Consider the following 16,368-nt stretch of genomic DNA (forward strand, 5'->3'; position numbering starts at 1 on the left):
ACTCCGATCAAAATCATCACGTTACCATACATAGCAGGCGTTACTAAAAAGATTTCCAAAATTCTAAACAAACACAAGATCCAGGTCCAGTTCAACGCAGTGCACAAAATCCGTGATCTGATCCCGTCAGTAAAGGATGTTATTCCTGACTTACAGTACCCCGGTGTTTACAAATTGAGTTGTACCTGCGGGGACTGCTATATCGGGGAGACAGAGCGACATATCTCTGACCGAATTCGCGAGCACAAATCAGATTTGAAACACGGCAGAACTAATTCTTCTGCCGTGGCTGATCATTGTTACAACGCTGTGGGTGATCATGATAATGTTTTCTCCGATACCAAGGTTCTCTGCAAACCTACCGGTTATTATCAGAGATTTGTCCACGAGGCCATCCAGATTTACAAACACAGACACAACTTCAACCGAGAGGTTGGTTTTAAATTGAGCAATCACTGGAAAGATGTTTGAAATCAAGTCAAACGTTAGATGCCTTTCAATTTTTTGGTACAGCCATTTCCTTTTCTTGGTAGTTGTATATCAAACTTTAACTACCTTATAATTAAACAGCCTATTCTGAGCTCTTTTGGTAAAGTCACGTTGAAGGGAAACAAAACAATAAAAATTCTCACGTTTCGACCATAACACAAACGGTCGTCATCAGGTGTGAAAAAACCAACGGCAAGAAACATTTGAAAAAAGTGTCGGTTAGCATTAATTCATTTTTTTTTATAAATAACACACCGTTTAAAAATAAATTAATTAATGCGGACCGACACTTCTTTCAAATGTTTCTTGTCGTTGGTTTTTTCACACCTGATGACGACCGTTTGTGTTATGGTCGAAACGTCGTGAGAATTTTTAGTGTTTTATATATATTATTGTTTCCCTTCAACGTGACTTTACCGAAAGAGCTAATAATATGAATTACTGCTGTCACGAAAGCTTTAAATCAAAAATTAAACAGCCGTTTGCCGCCGCTTTAAAAAAATGGAGATGTACACATGCAACATCTCTCCCTCCCCCCGACCCCCCACGCAGCATAACAAAAGATGGGTTTTACCCACTCTCGTGCAGTGCGAAGTAGCTGTTGCCTCAGCAGTCTATCAAAGGGCTACTTAACCCAGCCCTCCCACCCACCCACGCCCCCTTACTGACTCCTCCCCCCCCCTTAACCTGTATATAATCCCGGTCGTCTCTGAACTGTGCTCCTGACACAGATATTCTGCGTTGACTATTCCACCTGAAGAAGGAAGCTTGTGTTGCCTCTGAAACGTCGTGATTTAATTGTTTCTTTTATTGTTTTATTTTATCTACGTGACTTTACCGAATAAAACCAAAGAGTAGGAAGCCACTTCATTCGGTCCTCCTACATAAATGGAATCTGACTCGGCATTATAAGATGCACCCGCAACTTTTGCTTTCAAGTACAGAGGAAAAAACGTGCATCGCATTCCAGAGAATATGGCAACTGCTATACTGTACACTAAACAGTACAGATGTGGTTAACTCTCAGGGTAACAGCCGATTGCACACCACTTTGGCATTCAACCCCAAAAACTATATACAACCCCAAAAACTATAACCTGTTGATTTTTAGTCTATTAATACTGAGGCTGTAATCATGGGCTTTCCAACATACGTTTTAAGCTTTGTTAATGGGAAAGATAACTTTATTTCACAGCTGTGTGATTTCCAGGAACATGGTCAGTGCTCTTTAGCCATGCCACAGCCTCGCTGGACAGCATCCACACCTGTTCATAAGGTGGGAACCAATGCAACACAACTATGTCACGATGCACGGTGGGAAATGTTCCCGTTAATCTGAGGAGCACAGCGTATACAGGGATATTTTGTTATCCATGATGGGGGGATTCCATGCTGCACTTGGAATTTGAAAAGTGATTTGGTAAAATTTGACTTCGAGATGCATATTTATTACCATCACCCTGTTATAGGTTATGGGTATGATTCACCACCCCCCACCCCCATCTCTCACCAGGCCCCAGTCACACAATGTTGGAATTCAGGATTGCGCATTCAGTTTAATAACTGTATTTAATGTTGAATTTAGTATCTTGGAGTGAACGTACAACATGAAATAAAAAAGTTATTTTTACACATGCAATTCCATTCATGTACAGAAAGCTTAAAAATCAATAAAAATTGATAACCCAATGTATCACTATACCCCTAATGAACTGATATTATTTTGAATATTCTTGGTTCTTTCGGTAAAGTCACCAAGAATATGAATTCCTGCAGTCACGAAAGTTTTAAGTAAAAAATTATTTTGAATGTTTAAAAGCGGACCTAAACTATGTCTACAATAGCTTTCAAATAGGTACAAATATAAAACATGTCTTTTCTAATCATTAAGGGGAAATTATGATAAGAGATTATTTCATCGATAGTACTCATTAATATTTCAACAATTTTATTCATTAAAAAAAACACTTTTCTTCTTAAATCGATTCGGCCCAGGCTTCTACATCTTGTACTCCACCTTAACAAACCTCCAATCTCAGATTCTTTTGACAAATTGCCTTTTTCCTTGAAGCTGTGGAAATCTCCTCGCTTCTTATATGAATCACTCATTACTTTCCAATAACGACATTTCATCAATGATGAGCACTATTTTTAGCCATCCCAACCTGAAATTACTGCCATTTTATGTACCGACTGTAAATGTAAACTCTCGTGAACTTTGCAGTACAAGTTACATCTATAAGAAATCAATTATTTGAGGCTGACGGTGACACGTCCATTTTATTACATTTGATATCAGTTGATTACCGAAGTCACTTACAACTGAATCTGTAATAGCTGCTGTTCATTGGCCATCAGAGAGAATATTACACGCTTTAAGCAATCCTGTGTTAACCCAGCACGACCGGTAAACACATGTTGATACTTTTACAGCATGCCTCACTCACAGAGGGGGTCGCCGAAATTTGTCAAATTTCATGCATTAGCATTAACGTGAATGCAGCCAGCAAAGCCACAATTTATGGATGGATGAAAAGTATTATTTCAAGTCATGGGAGAGAATAGGGCCAAACAGGGTCTTTGGTAAGAGACATAGTTGAAAGGTACAAACAAGGAAATGCAAACGTTCTTAATGATTTGTTAGTCTGCATTTGTTTAAAATATGCAACTGTAAAGTTGCACTGTAAAGTTGAATTTTGGCATGTGGTTACACTGAGATATTTGTTAACATGAATTCCATTGTTGATACGTTTTTTTTAAAAGCAGGAATACTTCAAGGGCCTACCCAAAAGTAGGAGACGGTAGTTCCCAAACCTGATGTTCGTGGCTCACTGGTGGTCCGCAAGGCTGTGGGAAGTGGTCCACGGAAACTGTTGCAGAAGCGATAATTTTTCTCACAAAAACACGATATTTTTAATGCCCATTACCAAAATATTTAGATGAGTAGATAAGAAAGGTAATTGTTATGCATTGAAAAAACCAGAACACTGTAGAGTAATTTTTATTGAGAAAATGTTGTTGGTGCATGATGGTCTGCAAAAAGGGGTGACAGCATTTCATGGTGACCAGAAAGGTTGGGAAGATAATTCCTAAGCTTGGGAATTCCAAAGAAAGTTAAAATCATTGGTCCGGACAAAAAGCACACTTAATAAAGTTTGTGGGAAAAAACATCTTTAACTTCCTGCAATATTAATCTGGTGCAACTGCTTCATGTGAATTGATGAAACACGAACATAGAAATGAAAATTGCTTGAGAAATGTACTAAATTGTGGGCGTGTAACAGTTAAGCCCCACCTAATGAATTGTCATTATTCAGAGTTGCGATTCGATTCTAAAATCAATCGTTCGTCTAATTTTTGCCAGTATTTTTGTTCTTACATGCATGATTCAAATGCATGTATTGGAATTGCGAGAATCGATGTATCATGACATACCCACCAAATTTATCTTACTATTACACTATTATTGCTCCCGACACAGAAAAGGACCGTACACTATTATAATCTACTACTAGAGAACATACATTAGCCATGATGTATCAATGGCTGGATGAAATTTATCTAAGTTATTACTATGAGTGCTCTATTTTTTCCATCCCTTAATCTTCTTTTTACAATTAAATTACTAACAAAATCTGACACCTCCATAACCAACATCTACTCTCGATATCTCAAACTCAAATCCACTTGAAAAGTATTCACCCTTTAATTTAAACTTCAATGTATCCATAGCACACATGACCACCTCCCTCTCTTCCTAAACATGATCAAACACTCCTGTCCTCTACCCCTTGTAGCTTTGTCAGATTCTTGCAGGGAGCATTGTCATTGGGCCGAAATGTGGGTGAAAATAAATCTATGTAATATATTAGAATCATGCAGTTTTATTACACATTCTAATACCACCACTGCCGGGTGTTTGAGTGAGGTGAGTGACGTCACGGAGTAAGTGTACGGTTGCTGTGGTGACTACGTGATATCATGACCAGTTCCAGGGTCGGCCTGGCTAGAAGGGCATATCACTGCACTACAGGCATTCCCTCGAGTAGTTACTGAGCATGGATATAGCAGGGCTATGCCAAATAAGGCCCACAGTGGGGACAGACAAAACTCTGGCAGCCTGGTTCCATCGCACCTCTGAGGAATCCTGTGAAAATTAGACCGTGCAAAATGTCAAAGTTACAGAAGGGGCTTACCATGAAACTATTAACTGTACATTTTTATGCTGGGTCTATTTTAAGCGACACAAGAATGTGCATCAAGCCAGATGAGAAAAGAAGGCTATGATAAACAGACCCGACCGTCCAAGTAGTACAGTAGTGTACAGTTATACTTCCCACCAGCAAATAAATGGGAGTGTAAACATACACGGGTGCTGCATGTAATTCAATCACCAACCAATTCATGGCTTTGAAAAAAAGTCCAGCAACAACTTTCAAATGGAAACTGAGTTTTTTTTTTTAAACAGTCTCTGCTATCAATTAGAAAGCTAAAAATAGCCGTGCAATTATAACTTATCTGCTCTGCAATTGACAATAAATTAATAAAAACATGCCAACAGAGCTAATAGTTTCGCACATGTCTGGGATGTGGTCGTAAAGCACATACCAGAGCTATTTAAATGTTTACATTCTTTGACATTGCAATGTTAGGGCCAATACGGTGGCTCCACAGCAGTGCAGCACATGCACACATAAAGAAGGTTAATGCAGGCGCAACTGCATCCTTAAGAAGCACATTTATAGTAACATTACCAGTACAGTTAATGTTCTGTAAACTCTCTCAGTAGTGACTTAATGCTGGCGAATGCCGCAGGTCTGGGTAGGCGTGCCAGCTGCATTGCCTGCCGAAAAAGTTCAGGCACAGCCGGTCGGAATTATCTCAAATGAAAAGGTTACTAAAACTTGATCTAAAACACTCGCACATCTGACATAACAAAACCAAAAAATATAGTAGGGTACTGTTTTAAGCAATGGCCCTTTTTGAACCAGAAGTCATTTCACAATCGGACATATTGGCTGACTTATGGTTGAGACCTCGATTTACAGTGTGGTGCATTAAAAACCCAGAGAAATTTGCCGAAGGTTGACATACCAGCAGTTTTTTACTTAACGTATAAGTAAATTTCACTTTGTAGCCAGAGTAAAAACATCCTAAGAATCAAAATATATACATTTAAACGGATTTAAATTGTGTTCTGCATTTATATACATCGGTAAGCTCATGCTCTAAAACTTTAGCCACATGATCTCTAAGATGTTCATTAAAAACAACCTCAATACCTCTCTACTTAATGAGCAAAGGTGTGGTACTCATCTGTCAGTGAAAGGAACCAGCTACTTCAAAGGACATCCACAAAATGTTACTTATTTTATTGACTGCAGAAGGATTAGCCGAGTGAACACCAGATCGGGATTTAAGGATACAACCTTTCGATTACAAACCAAACCACACTGTCACCATGGCAAATGTCATTAAGTATTGAAGTATTTGGAGCGGCGGTGGTGCAGTGGAGAGCATACAGCACAATCAACATAGCCACCCGGGTTCAATCCTCTGCCACAGATAACTGGACCTGCTTCCTCCTTCCTTTCAAACCTGCACCAGCAAGAGTACGCAGGGTCAAACAATCCCCATGCCCAACACCTTCATCCAGCAGTGAATTAAGGGCTGTAAACTATTATGTATTAAAGTATGATGGAATATAAAAAATAAAGTGAAAACGTTACATTCACTAAGGTGTTTTAAGTTACTTACATACAGTTTCAGTTTCTTTATTTTGGTATAGCCCTGTGAGCCATTCGGCTCTTGAATTGGGTGCAACCACAACAAACAAAAACACGAACAAGAAAACTAATCTCAAAGTGACTTTGTGTGACTGTGCAAACAGAAAATCCATGAAAAAAAACAGCAAAATATTCCTGAAAAAAGCACCGTACACCAACGCTGTGTGCAAAAAATCCCAGTGGGATGCAAGTCAAACAACAACAACCACAAGAAAACTTAGATTAAGGCCATCAGTCTAACTCAGTACTACAACAAAACAAACATGTCAAAACCAAAAAACGTTTTCGAAATCACCAAAAAATAAAGCCATAATTGCAACGTAACAGTGATCATGGTAATAGAAAATCTGCAGTCACATATATTCTACAAGCACCAACATACTCTTTGGTTTTATTCGGTAAAGTCACGTAGGTAAAACAAAATAAAAGAAAACAATTAAATCACGACGTTTCGGAGGCAACACAAGCTTCCGTCTTCAGGTGGAATAGTCACAGCAGAATATCTGTGTCAAGTGCACAGCTCTGAGACGATCGGGTTTATATATAGGTTAAGGGGGGGAGGAGCCAAAAAGGAAACGTGGGTGCATGGGAGGGCTGAGTTAAGCTGACCGAATTCGCGAGCACAAATCAGATTTGAAACAAGGCAGAACTAATTCTTCTGCCGTAGCGATCACTGTTACAACGCTGTGGGTTATCATGATATTGTTTTCTCCGATACCAAGGTACTCTGCAAACCTCCCGGTTATTACCAGAGATTTGTCCACGAGGCCATCCAGATATACAAACACAGACACAACTTCAACCGAGAGGATGGTTTCAAATTAAGCAACCATTGGAAAGATGTTATAATTCAAGTCAAACGTTAGCTGCCTTTTAATTGTACAGCAATTTTCAGTGGTGGTATGCCAAACTTCAGCTGCTTCTTTCGTTTTAAAAAAATGGGGCGTACTCGCACACCATCGCCTCCCCCCGAACCCCCCTGCAGCATAACAAAAGGGTTTTATATTCTTAGTTTTTTCGGTAAAGTCACGAAAGCTTTAAATCAAAAGGGTTTTACTCGCATGTGTTTGCAGTCCACTACCCCCTCCACCCGAACCTCCTACAGCTTAACAAAAAGGCGGCTTAACTCAGCCCTCCCACCCACGTTTCCTTTTTGGCTCCTCCCCCCCCTTAACCTATATATAAACCCGATCGTCTCAGAGCTGTGCACTTGACACAGATATTCTGCTGTGACTATTCCACCTGAAGACGGAAGCTTGTCTTGCCTCCGAAACGTCGTAATTTAATTGTTTTATTTTATTTTACCTACGTGACTTTACCGAATAAAACCAAAGAGTATGAATCCTTGCAGTCACGAAAGCTTCAAATCTATAAGCACCAACATGGTAAAACAAGTATGGAGGAATGAAACAAGATCCCAGGTCATAATAATTCACCTAATCATGGACGAGGTGAATCAGTACATTCCTGCTAAAATATGTTAAATGTACTACATTCCATGGGCCCAGTGTAGATATTTCCCTTGCCGATACGTAGTTGATTGTTTTCTCAAAAAGTAAAAAATACCAATCACTTACACATCTGAAGATATTACTACACACCTCAATGTTTAGTAGTGTAAAGAAATTAGTACCACAAATGTTTGCAACCTCATGTGTTACTAAGTTTTATTCTGGCGAAGGCATGAAACCTGAAGAAAGATTAAATCACAACCATTTTTGTTGTCTACATTGTACCTTCCACTTATCTATATACAAGGATTAACACAAGACCACAACCTCACATATATCAGTTCACAGAAACTAAACTAAAATTATGCATATTTTAAAAAATCAACATCTCCTTTCTCAACCCAGTAATGCAGCAGTGTTGCTCTTCATTGCTGGCACTCACGCAGTTGACGAAATGCCACATTTCCATCATAGGGACCGTGTCTCTCTTAAGGACAATGACCATATGACTTCCCTCAACTTAATGCCACAACTGGTACAATAATTTGCATATATGTGGGTGCCCTTGTGCAGTGCACATGACCCACAAAAAGTTTTTTTTTAGCAATGCTCCCCTAAAAAATAAGCAAATTGGCAAAATGCCGTTGCTCCCATAGAGCAATATAGTACAAACACATTAAGTGTACCCTTGAAAATCGGTTATTTGTAACTGATCAACTCCGTAGTTGTTTGATCTTCATCAAGTAACCTAAAGAAACTCTCATGGTTGCAAAACCATCTCGCCCACATCAACCTCGGTGCTTGTCATCCTTGGCTAAATTCCTTCACCTCCCTCCACAAGTTTCCCATCACCAGCAGTCCTCTACAAGATTGCCTGCCTGTGCCACAACGCCTCAACTTTCAGTCTTCTTTCTTGGCTCCTGTCACCCTGTACAATAGCTCATGGTACAACTCGTATTGCAGTGCAACTCACAACCTTCTCTCTACACCAATGTCCAGAACCGTCACGACCAGGCGTTGTTACTCCATGGCAGCTCCCGCTGTCTGGAACACCATCTTGCTGCACATTCTCCCCATTCAATCTACAACTACTTTTAAGAGCCACTTAAAGGAACACCTCTTTCACCTGACTTTTTAAGTGAAACTGGTTCCTCAATTCAGTCATGGTCATTTAAGTCAATGAAATATCAAGTGAAACTATTAACTCATGGTGAATAGTCTTTGACCAGTGAACACAACTTGTTCAACAAATACAGGGGTCCCCAAAAACCGTTGTGGTCAGGGACCCGAAAGTTGACTTAAACCGAAACGATGTATAAAGTGGACTTTCCCCCCATAGGAATACATGTTAATCAGGGGGGATAGGGACCCGAAGAGCGTAAATATTGCCTAAGCGATGTAAAGCAGGGCAATTTCTCCCATAAGAAACAATGGAATAAAGTAGGGATAGAGACCATAACTTGGGAAATGTTGTTTCGTACCTATCAACAAAAATACGTACTTTACATGTACATAAAAACAGGTATTTTACATGTACAGTACGTGTACTATGCAACACAATGTACACATATTTATAACCAATTCTAAGTTCAAGAACTTTAAACAGAATTCACTCAAACACTTAATTGAAAACCATTTTTATAAGCATTTGTAAGCAGTCCTGTACACTTGAAAAGTTCCTTTTTTAATAGAAAACGTATTTGTGACACTTTATACAATGGCATTTGTGTAAAAAAGCACGGAATTTGAAACAGCATTTTAAATATATTTTACCTTAACCTAAAATTTGTATGATCTTACCTTGAGTTGATGAGTTGTGTTGAAGGGTTGCGACGATATTTTGCGATAAAGTCCGTGCCAATTACAATGAGAACTTAGTACGCGCACGAGAGAATACGATGGGACTAAGTAGTTGGCAGCGCATGCGCAAGTTGTACAATACATCTACATCCCATCCACCCCAGAGCCGAGTTCAACTGAGCCGAGTCGAAAATGATAATTGAAAATGATAATTGAAAACAACAATAGTCAAGGGTGTTTGCCGTCAGCGGGATCGAAGTCAGTTTGCCGGGCTCGTAGTGCATCGCGCTAACCGCTAAGCAGCCACGCATGTTTTCTACACGGCTCAACTGAAATTAGTAAAAAAAAACGACGTATATGCGGAAAAATTTAACGTTGCGTTCCTCAAAAAGGCGGCGACGTGAAACAACATATATCGAGAGGACAAATGCCGTGCAAACTTTATTCTAATCTGCCAAACTGAAGTGCAGCGGCTGTTAAAAAGACCATTGAAGGCTAATGAATACCTATTCTTGGTTCTTTCAGTAAAGTCACGTAGAAGGCAAACAATAAAATAAAAAAAATTATAAAACAACAAAATTCAAGAATTACTCAACGATGGCAGCTATACAAAAATAAAAAGAGATCCCACAACAGCCTCGTCATACAAACCAACAAAATAATTTCTGATTCAACCGCTATAATTGATAAAACCAAACAGTTCTCGATGAAACCTTCTGCTGCCAGGCCACCAAGATTATACGGCTTACCAAAAATACATAAAGTAGATACACCCCTTCGTCCCATCGTCTCTACTATCAACTCCCCCACCTACAAACTGGCTCGTTTTCTGTCTGAAATCCTGCGGCCTTTCACTGGAAAAAACACCTCTGCGGTACAAAATTTGACTCACCTAGCATCGACAATCACGGGTATTTCCCTGTCCCCAGACGACCTGCTTGTCAGTTTTGATGTAGTTTCCTTATTCACCAAAGTTCCTGTACCTGACACCATCACAATCATTGAAGACTTGGTTCATCAAGGACTAAACACTGAGGTACCCCCCCCCTGGTGAGACACTGCTTAACCAATACATACTTCACTTGGAATGGAACTTTCTACAAACTGAGGGCACCCCAATGGGCTCCATCCTATCTCTGGTTGTAGCCAACATTTTCATGGAGAAATTTGAGACTGACGCCATCCAGACTGCCACTCTGCGCCCAACCTTATGGAAGAGGTACGTGGATGACACTTTTGTCATCTGGCCACATGGCCGGCCTGCTCTAGACCAATTCTTCGACCACATCAATTCCATACACCCAGCCATCAGATTTACCATGGAAGTCGAAAAAGATGGATGGCCGAATAAAAAAGATGGATGTCCTAATAAAAAAGAGACCTGATGGTTCAATAAGCCACTCTGTCTACAGGAAAGCTACCCATACGGATGCTTACCTGAAACCGGATTCCCACCACCATCCATCACAAAAGAATTCCCTCATCAAGACTGCACCATAGAGCCCAATGCATATCCGACCAGGAACACATAGCCAGTGAACTCAAGCACGTACACCAAGCTCTTAAGGCTAATGGTTACGCCGACTACACAATCCGCAAAGCTATCACTCCAACCATGAAGAAGGACCCTCTTGAGGAGCCTTTCAAAACCATCACTTTACCCTACATTGCGGGGATCACAAAAAAGATTTCCAAAATCTTGAATAAACACAAGATACAAGTCCGATTCAACACATTACATAAAATCCGTGATCTGGTTCCATCTGTAAAAGATGTGATTCCGGACATACAGTACCCAGGCGTCTACAAACCAAGTTGCCTCTGTGGTAGTAGTTACATTGGAGAAACGAAACGACATGTCTCAAACCGCATTCGTGAACACAAAGCAGACCTAAAACACGGTAGGACCAACACCTCGGCCGTGGCAGATCACTGTTATAATTCAGTAGGCTCACATGACATTGACTTCTCCAAGACAGAGGTTCTTTGCAAGTCATCTGGCTACCATGAGAGATTCGTTCATGAGGCTATCCACATATAAAAACAGACAATTTCAACCGAGAAGATGGAGTCTTGCTTAGCAATCATTGGAAGGACTTGATCAACCATTTAGGGTCTTAATTGATTGTTCACGCTTACGGTGGCTTTCAGACCGCATCCATTATTTTCGTCTCCCCCCTCCTCTTTTCCGAACATAGATGGACTCGTCCATCTGAATAACTACCAAATCGCTCTCCGTGGTGCTAACGTTATAAAAAAATAAAAGCCACCACTTTTTTCAAATTTTCTTGCTGTGGTTTTCACACCTGATGATGATTGCTTGTGTTGCAGTCGAAACGTCGTGAGAATTTTATTGTTTTCTATTTTTTTTATTTTGTTTCCCTTCTACGTGACTTTACCGAAAGAACCAAGAATATGAATCCTTGCAGTCACAAAAGCTTTAATTCAAAATTTTACTGAATACCTGTTACATTTCTCCTGTATTATTACACAAGGAGGCATTTCACTTTGCTACAGTATATGGACTAGAAGTTAATCATGCACCCGTCTTTTTCAAGGATGCCATTATTGGTGAGAAAATTGGAAAATCCTTAAATTAACTGTCAAATATATAATAAATAAAAGTATTGAGACTGCTCTAAAAGCAACATGTTCACAGCTTATCAATCACTAAGCCAAGGTCAATGTCAAGTGGAGATACATTTTAAACGTAATCTATTGTCATAAATTTGTTTTCGATTAGGTTTCATTCACCTGCTGATTAATCCAATGATTACAGTAACTGGTTGGACAACAATTAACAGGGAAATTGCGTCAATCACACTCCTAACACCACACCAACACTTGCGACGTGACAGGTTCGACTCGTAATCTTGCTCCTCTGTGATTAAAGCAGAACCATGTGAAATGGCATCGTAAGATTAAGAAAAACTTTTTTAGAGCACTGTAAAGCAAATGTATCTGTAGGATCTCCAGAAACCAATGGGATAACTTCATGGGTATCAAAAAAGAGTCTCTAAAAGTAAAATGAAGTTTGTCTACATGCGAGTGGTTGATCCTGTATATAAGACTACCTCTGCTCAGACACCTGGTGTGTGGAAGATACCAAGGAGACAACGAATGACCTTGTGGCTTATTCAAAAGATAGCTAGGAGTGGGAACGGGATATGTCCTGTTACATTCTGGATGCTGCCACGTGCTCTCTAGGCGTGTGTGCTCCCACACCTGATTAAGAATAAAACAATGAATCAGCTCAAGTGCCTTTCATTAATTATAAAACTAGGAGCGAAAGCATACAGTAGTTGTATAACAAAATCAGAGGAATGAGCAGCAGGAATAAGATGAAAAAGAGTTAGATTTATTAAGCAATGTCACTTTCAGACTGAAGATCAACCAGTTATGTATCTGGGTTTAACCCTGTTTTCAATATGTATTACTTTATACAGTTGAAAGTACACCCAATTTGAAATTTAGAGAGGTTAAAACTCTAAGACATGGTTTGGTAGATCCAGGTTTCAAAATTAAGCGACAAATTCCAAATTGTACCTTTCGTGGACCCAAAACTTTAGGCATGGGCAGATATTTGCACAGCAACAAATAAGTTATATACAGACAAGTCTATAAGGATGTCAACCTAACCGACAACGCTTTAGGATGTGTACACCCCTGAGGCTGCATTCACCACACCCAACAGCACTCTACGAACATATGACGGAGTCCCTCCATACCCAGGATTAAACGATGCAACCCCGCCTTCTTGAGCTGGCTGAATTTGGGGCTCCGTGGCCCGGCATAAACACAGCTGTATCGGATGAGCCTGCCCTGCAAGGGCAGCATTTGGGGCAAATAAAATAGCAATATATTGTTAATAGGCAGCTGTTTTGAATATGCAACTTTTTTTACTCTTACACCTGCGTTCATTTAGCACCCTCAAATGACCTGATTTCAGCACTCCATCTCCATGGAAAACACTTTCAGGACTGATCCTTTCGTCATTATTCGGATTCACCGGCCATTATTCCTCCTCACATTGTGTCCAAACCAAGCTCACATTTTCTTAACACTTGAAATTATGACATTAACCTACGTGTGTTCCCTAATCCATGTTTTCCTCTTTCTGTCTCTCAGTGTAATCTCAATCATACATCTCTCCATGCTCCTTTGCATACTTTTGAGCTATTGCGCCAACTTCTTCGTTCATGTTAATGTTTTTGATCTACATCAAAGCAGGAAATACATATTAAAAACTTTCTTCTTTGAACACATTAGCTTCTTATGACGATACTGATAATAAACCAAGCACTGGACCAATATTAGCATGGCCAATAATTAATTATCTCAAACACAATATATACATTACACTGAAATTTGAGGGTTTTACTACATGAGCAAACCACTCATCAAAATGGGCTTACAAGGCCTGGACATGAACACCATTGCCTTACAGTATGAAAAATAATTGAATGATCTGTTTGGCTAATGAGGTGATTAAAACAAAGCAGTATAACTCTTTGGTTCTTTAGGTAAAGTCACGTAGAAAGAAAATAAATAAAATAATAGAGTACGACGTTTCGATTACAACGCAAGCAACCGTCATCAGGTAGAACTAAATTTGAGAGAGACAAAACACAGACACGGAGACAGACATACAAGCAGAAAAAGACAACACACACATAGATAGAGACACACAACATAGACACACTGTGTGTCTGTCTGTCTCTGTGTCTGTATTTTGTCTCTCTCTCAAATGTAGTTCTACCTGATGACAGTTGTTTGTGTTGTAATCGAAACGTCGTACTCTATTATTTAATTTATTTTCTTTCTAAGTGACTTTACCGAAAGAACCAAAGAGTAATTCCTGCAGTCACGAATGCTTCAAATCAAGTTAGAGCAATATAACTTCATGACTCTAGGGCATGAAGACATTGTATTAAAAGCAATAGACAGCCCATTCTGCCAGTGAATGCACATGCAAAATTTGCTCAATTTCTGGGAAGTACAATGCAATGTAAATCTTATGAGCCACTTAGAAAGATGAAATTTATATATGACCAGGCAAGAATATGGGTTTGCTTTCAGCTTGGGGTGCAGTTCGAGATCCTTGCTAAATTTGTGAAAAATGCATTGACGGTGCTTGTCTCATACACATTTCTTTTCCAAAAGCAAACCCTACCTACTAACCACAAAGAACACCATGCCAAAACCCAACTTCCTCAACCAAAGCTGGACATGGCAAGGTTGGCCAGTGGTGGCCAAACAATTAACCTTCCCTCTTCTTAAACCCCTTGACTGCTCACTACCAAAGTTTCCTATTACCATCATTTCCTGAGTCACACCCGGCCAGTGTAAACTATCCCTGTCCTTCGCCTTTTCCTCCGTCAACTGAGCCCAACCATCCTTCCTACTCAGTCTCTCATTCCTTTTACTTCCTAATTACTTCCTCAGGCAAGCCAAGATTGGGCAATGATGAGCAAAGCAAGAAGGTCAGGACGTGGCTGGGCAGGGCCGCCATCTTTTCTCTGATGCCCTGCCAAGACCAAACCAAGGCAGGGACCATTGCTCCCTTACTGTCCCCTCTTCTCCAATGCCAGGTCATCCCTTCCAAAACACAAATGCCTCCACTGCCAGGCCAAGCTGAAAGACTAGGCAGGTCAAAAAATGGCTGGGCAGCAGACAGCATGTGAGCTAAGGTTTTGGTTAGTTGAGGGATAGATACAATACAAGGCATGGCATAATAGAACACGAATAAAGCAGTGCTGGAAAAAGCTGTTCAGAAGAGGGTAGAACGAAGTACAGTAATTTAGGACGGCCCATCACCAGCCAGGGCATCACAGGGAAGGACACTGCATAGCAGAAAATGGCATGAACCCATTAGACAGAGAGGGAGGGCGTGAAAGGCCCTCAAACAGAGGTGGAACAAGGCAGAGTATTCAGGAAATATGGCAGGGCATCAATTAAAATGCAGGGCATTATAGGGCAGGGTTGAAAGCATGAGGCAGAAGATCTCACGACAGCATATGACACCATATTTTTAAGACAGTGTACGCCAGTGTGGGAAAAGGCCTAACAGAGATAAAAACTGAGCATTTCAGCACAGTAGAGCACTGAGCATTACTATGAAAGAGCATTATAGGTAAGGAAAATGCAGCACAAGACATGTAATGGGAGGACAGGGAAGGGTAGGATTGGTGAGGACTGTTCAGCAGAGGACAGAACAGGGTAGGAGAGCACAGGACAACACACATTTAAACCGAGTACTAAGCATAAGGAGCATGGTAGGGCATCACAATCTATCTACGTGACTTTACCAAAAGACCCAAAGAGTATAAAGGGAAAAGGGCAGGGCAGAAAACGGCAAAATATTCCATGGCATATGCAGGGCATTCTGATGCAGGACATTAAATAGCACTACAGCGTATTTTAGTACAGGACATGACAGGGCATTACATGACATCACATGGAATTATGGAGCATGATACAACAGAATATTACAAAACATAACTGTACAGAACAGGGAATCATTGTACAGAGCAGAGAATTGATCAACAGTGCGTTAGAGGATGAGGACATATAGGCTATTACAACACAGGCCATCACATAACAGGGCATGGCAGCATCTGGCATTATACGATAGGGCATTACAGCACAAGGCATTATACAATGCTGCAGCACAGGGAGAACGACGAGACAGAACACAGGGCATTACTGCAAAGGGAAGTACACCACAAGACAATCAGTACAGTGCATTACAAGACATTACAACAGTGCATCACACCAATAATAATGAATGTACTGTACAGCGTTATGGGATGCAATTAGCATGAATAACGCTATATATAGGT

General features: G+C 40.2%; 1 protein-coding gene across 1 annotated transcript in view; it reads right to left on the reverse strand.

Annotated features, from left to right (window-relative positions):
* The window catches only part of LOC116951840 (cAMP-dependent protein kinase catalytic subunit alpha), a 92,529-nt gene that overhangs the window by 74,679 nt on the left and 1,482 nt on the right, over positions 1-16,368 (reverse strand). The gene's annotated exons all lie outside the window — the stretch shown is intronic.

This window comes from Petromyzon marinus, chromosome 44 (genome assembly GCF_048934315.1).
Source record: "Petromyzon marinus isolate PM22_M1 ecotype Great Lakes invasive population chromosome 44, UKy_Petmar_22M1.pri1.0, whole genome shotgun sequence".
NCBI lineage: Eukaryota > Metazoa > Chordata > Hyperoartia > Petromyzontiformes > Petromyzontidae > Petromyzon > Petromyzon marinus.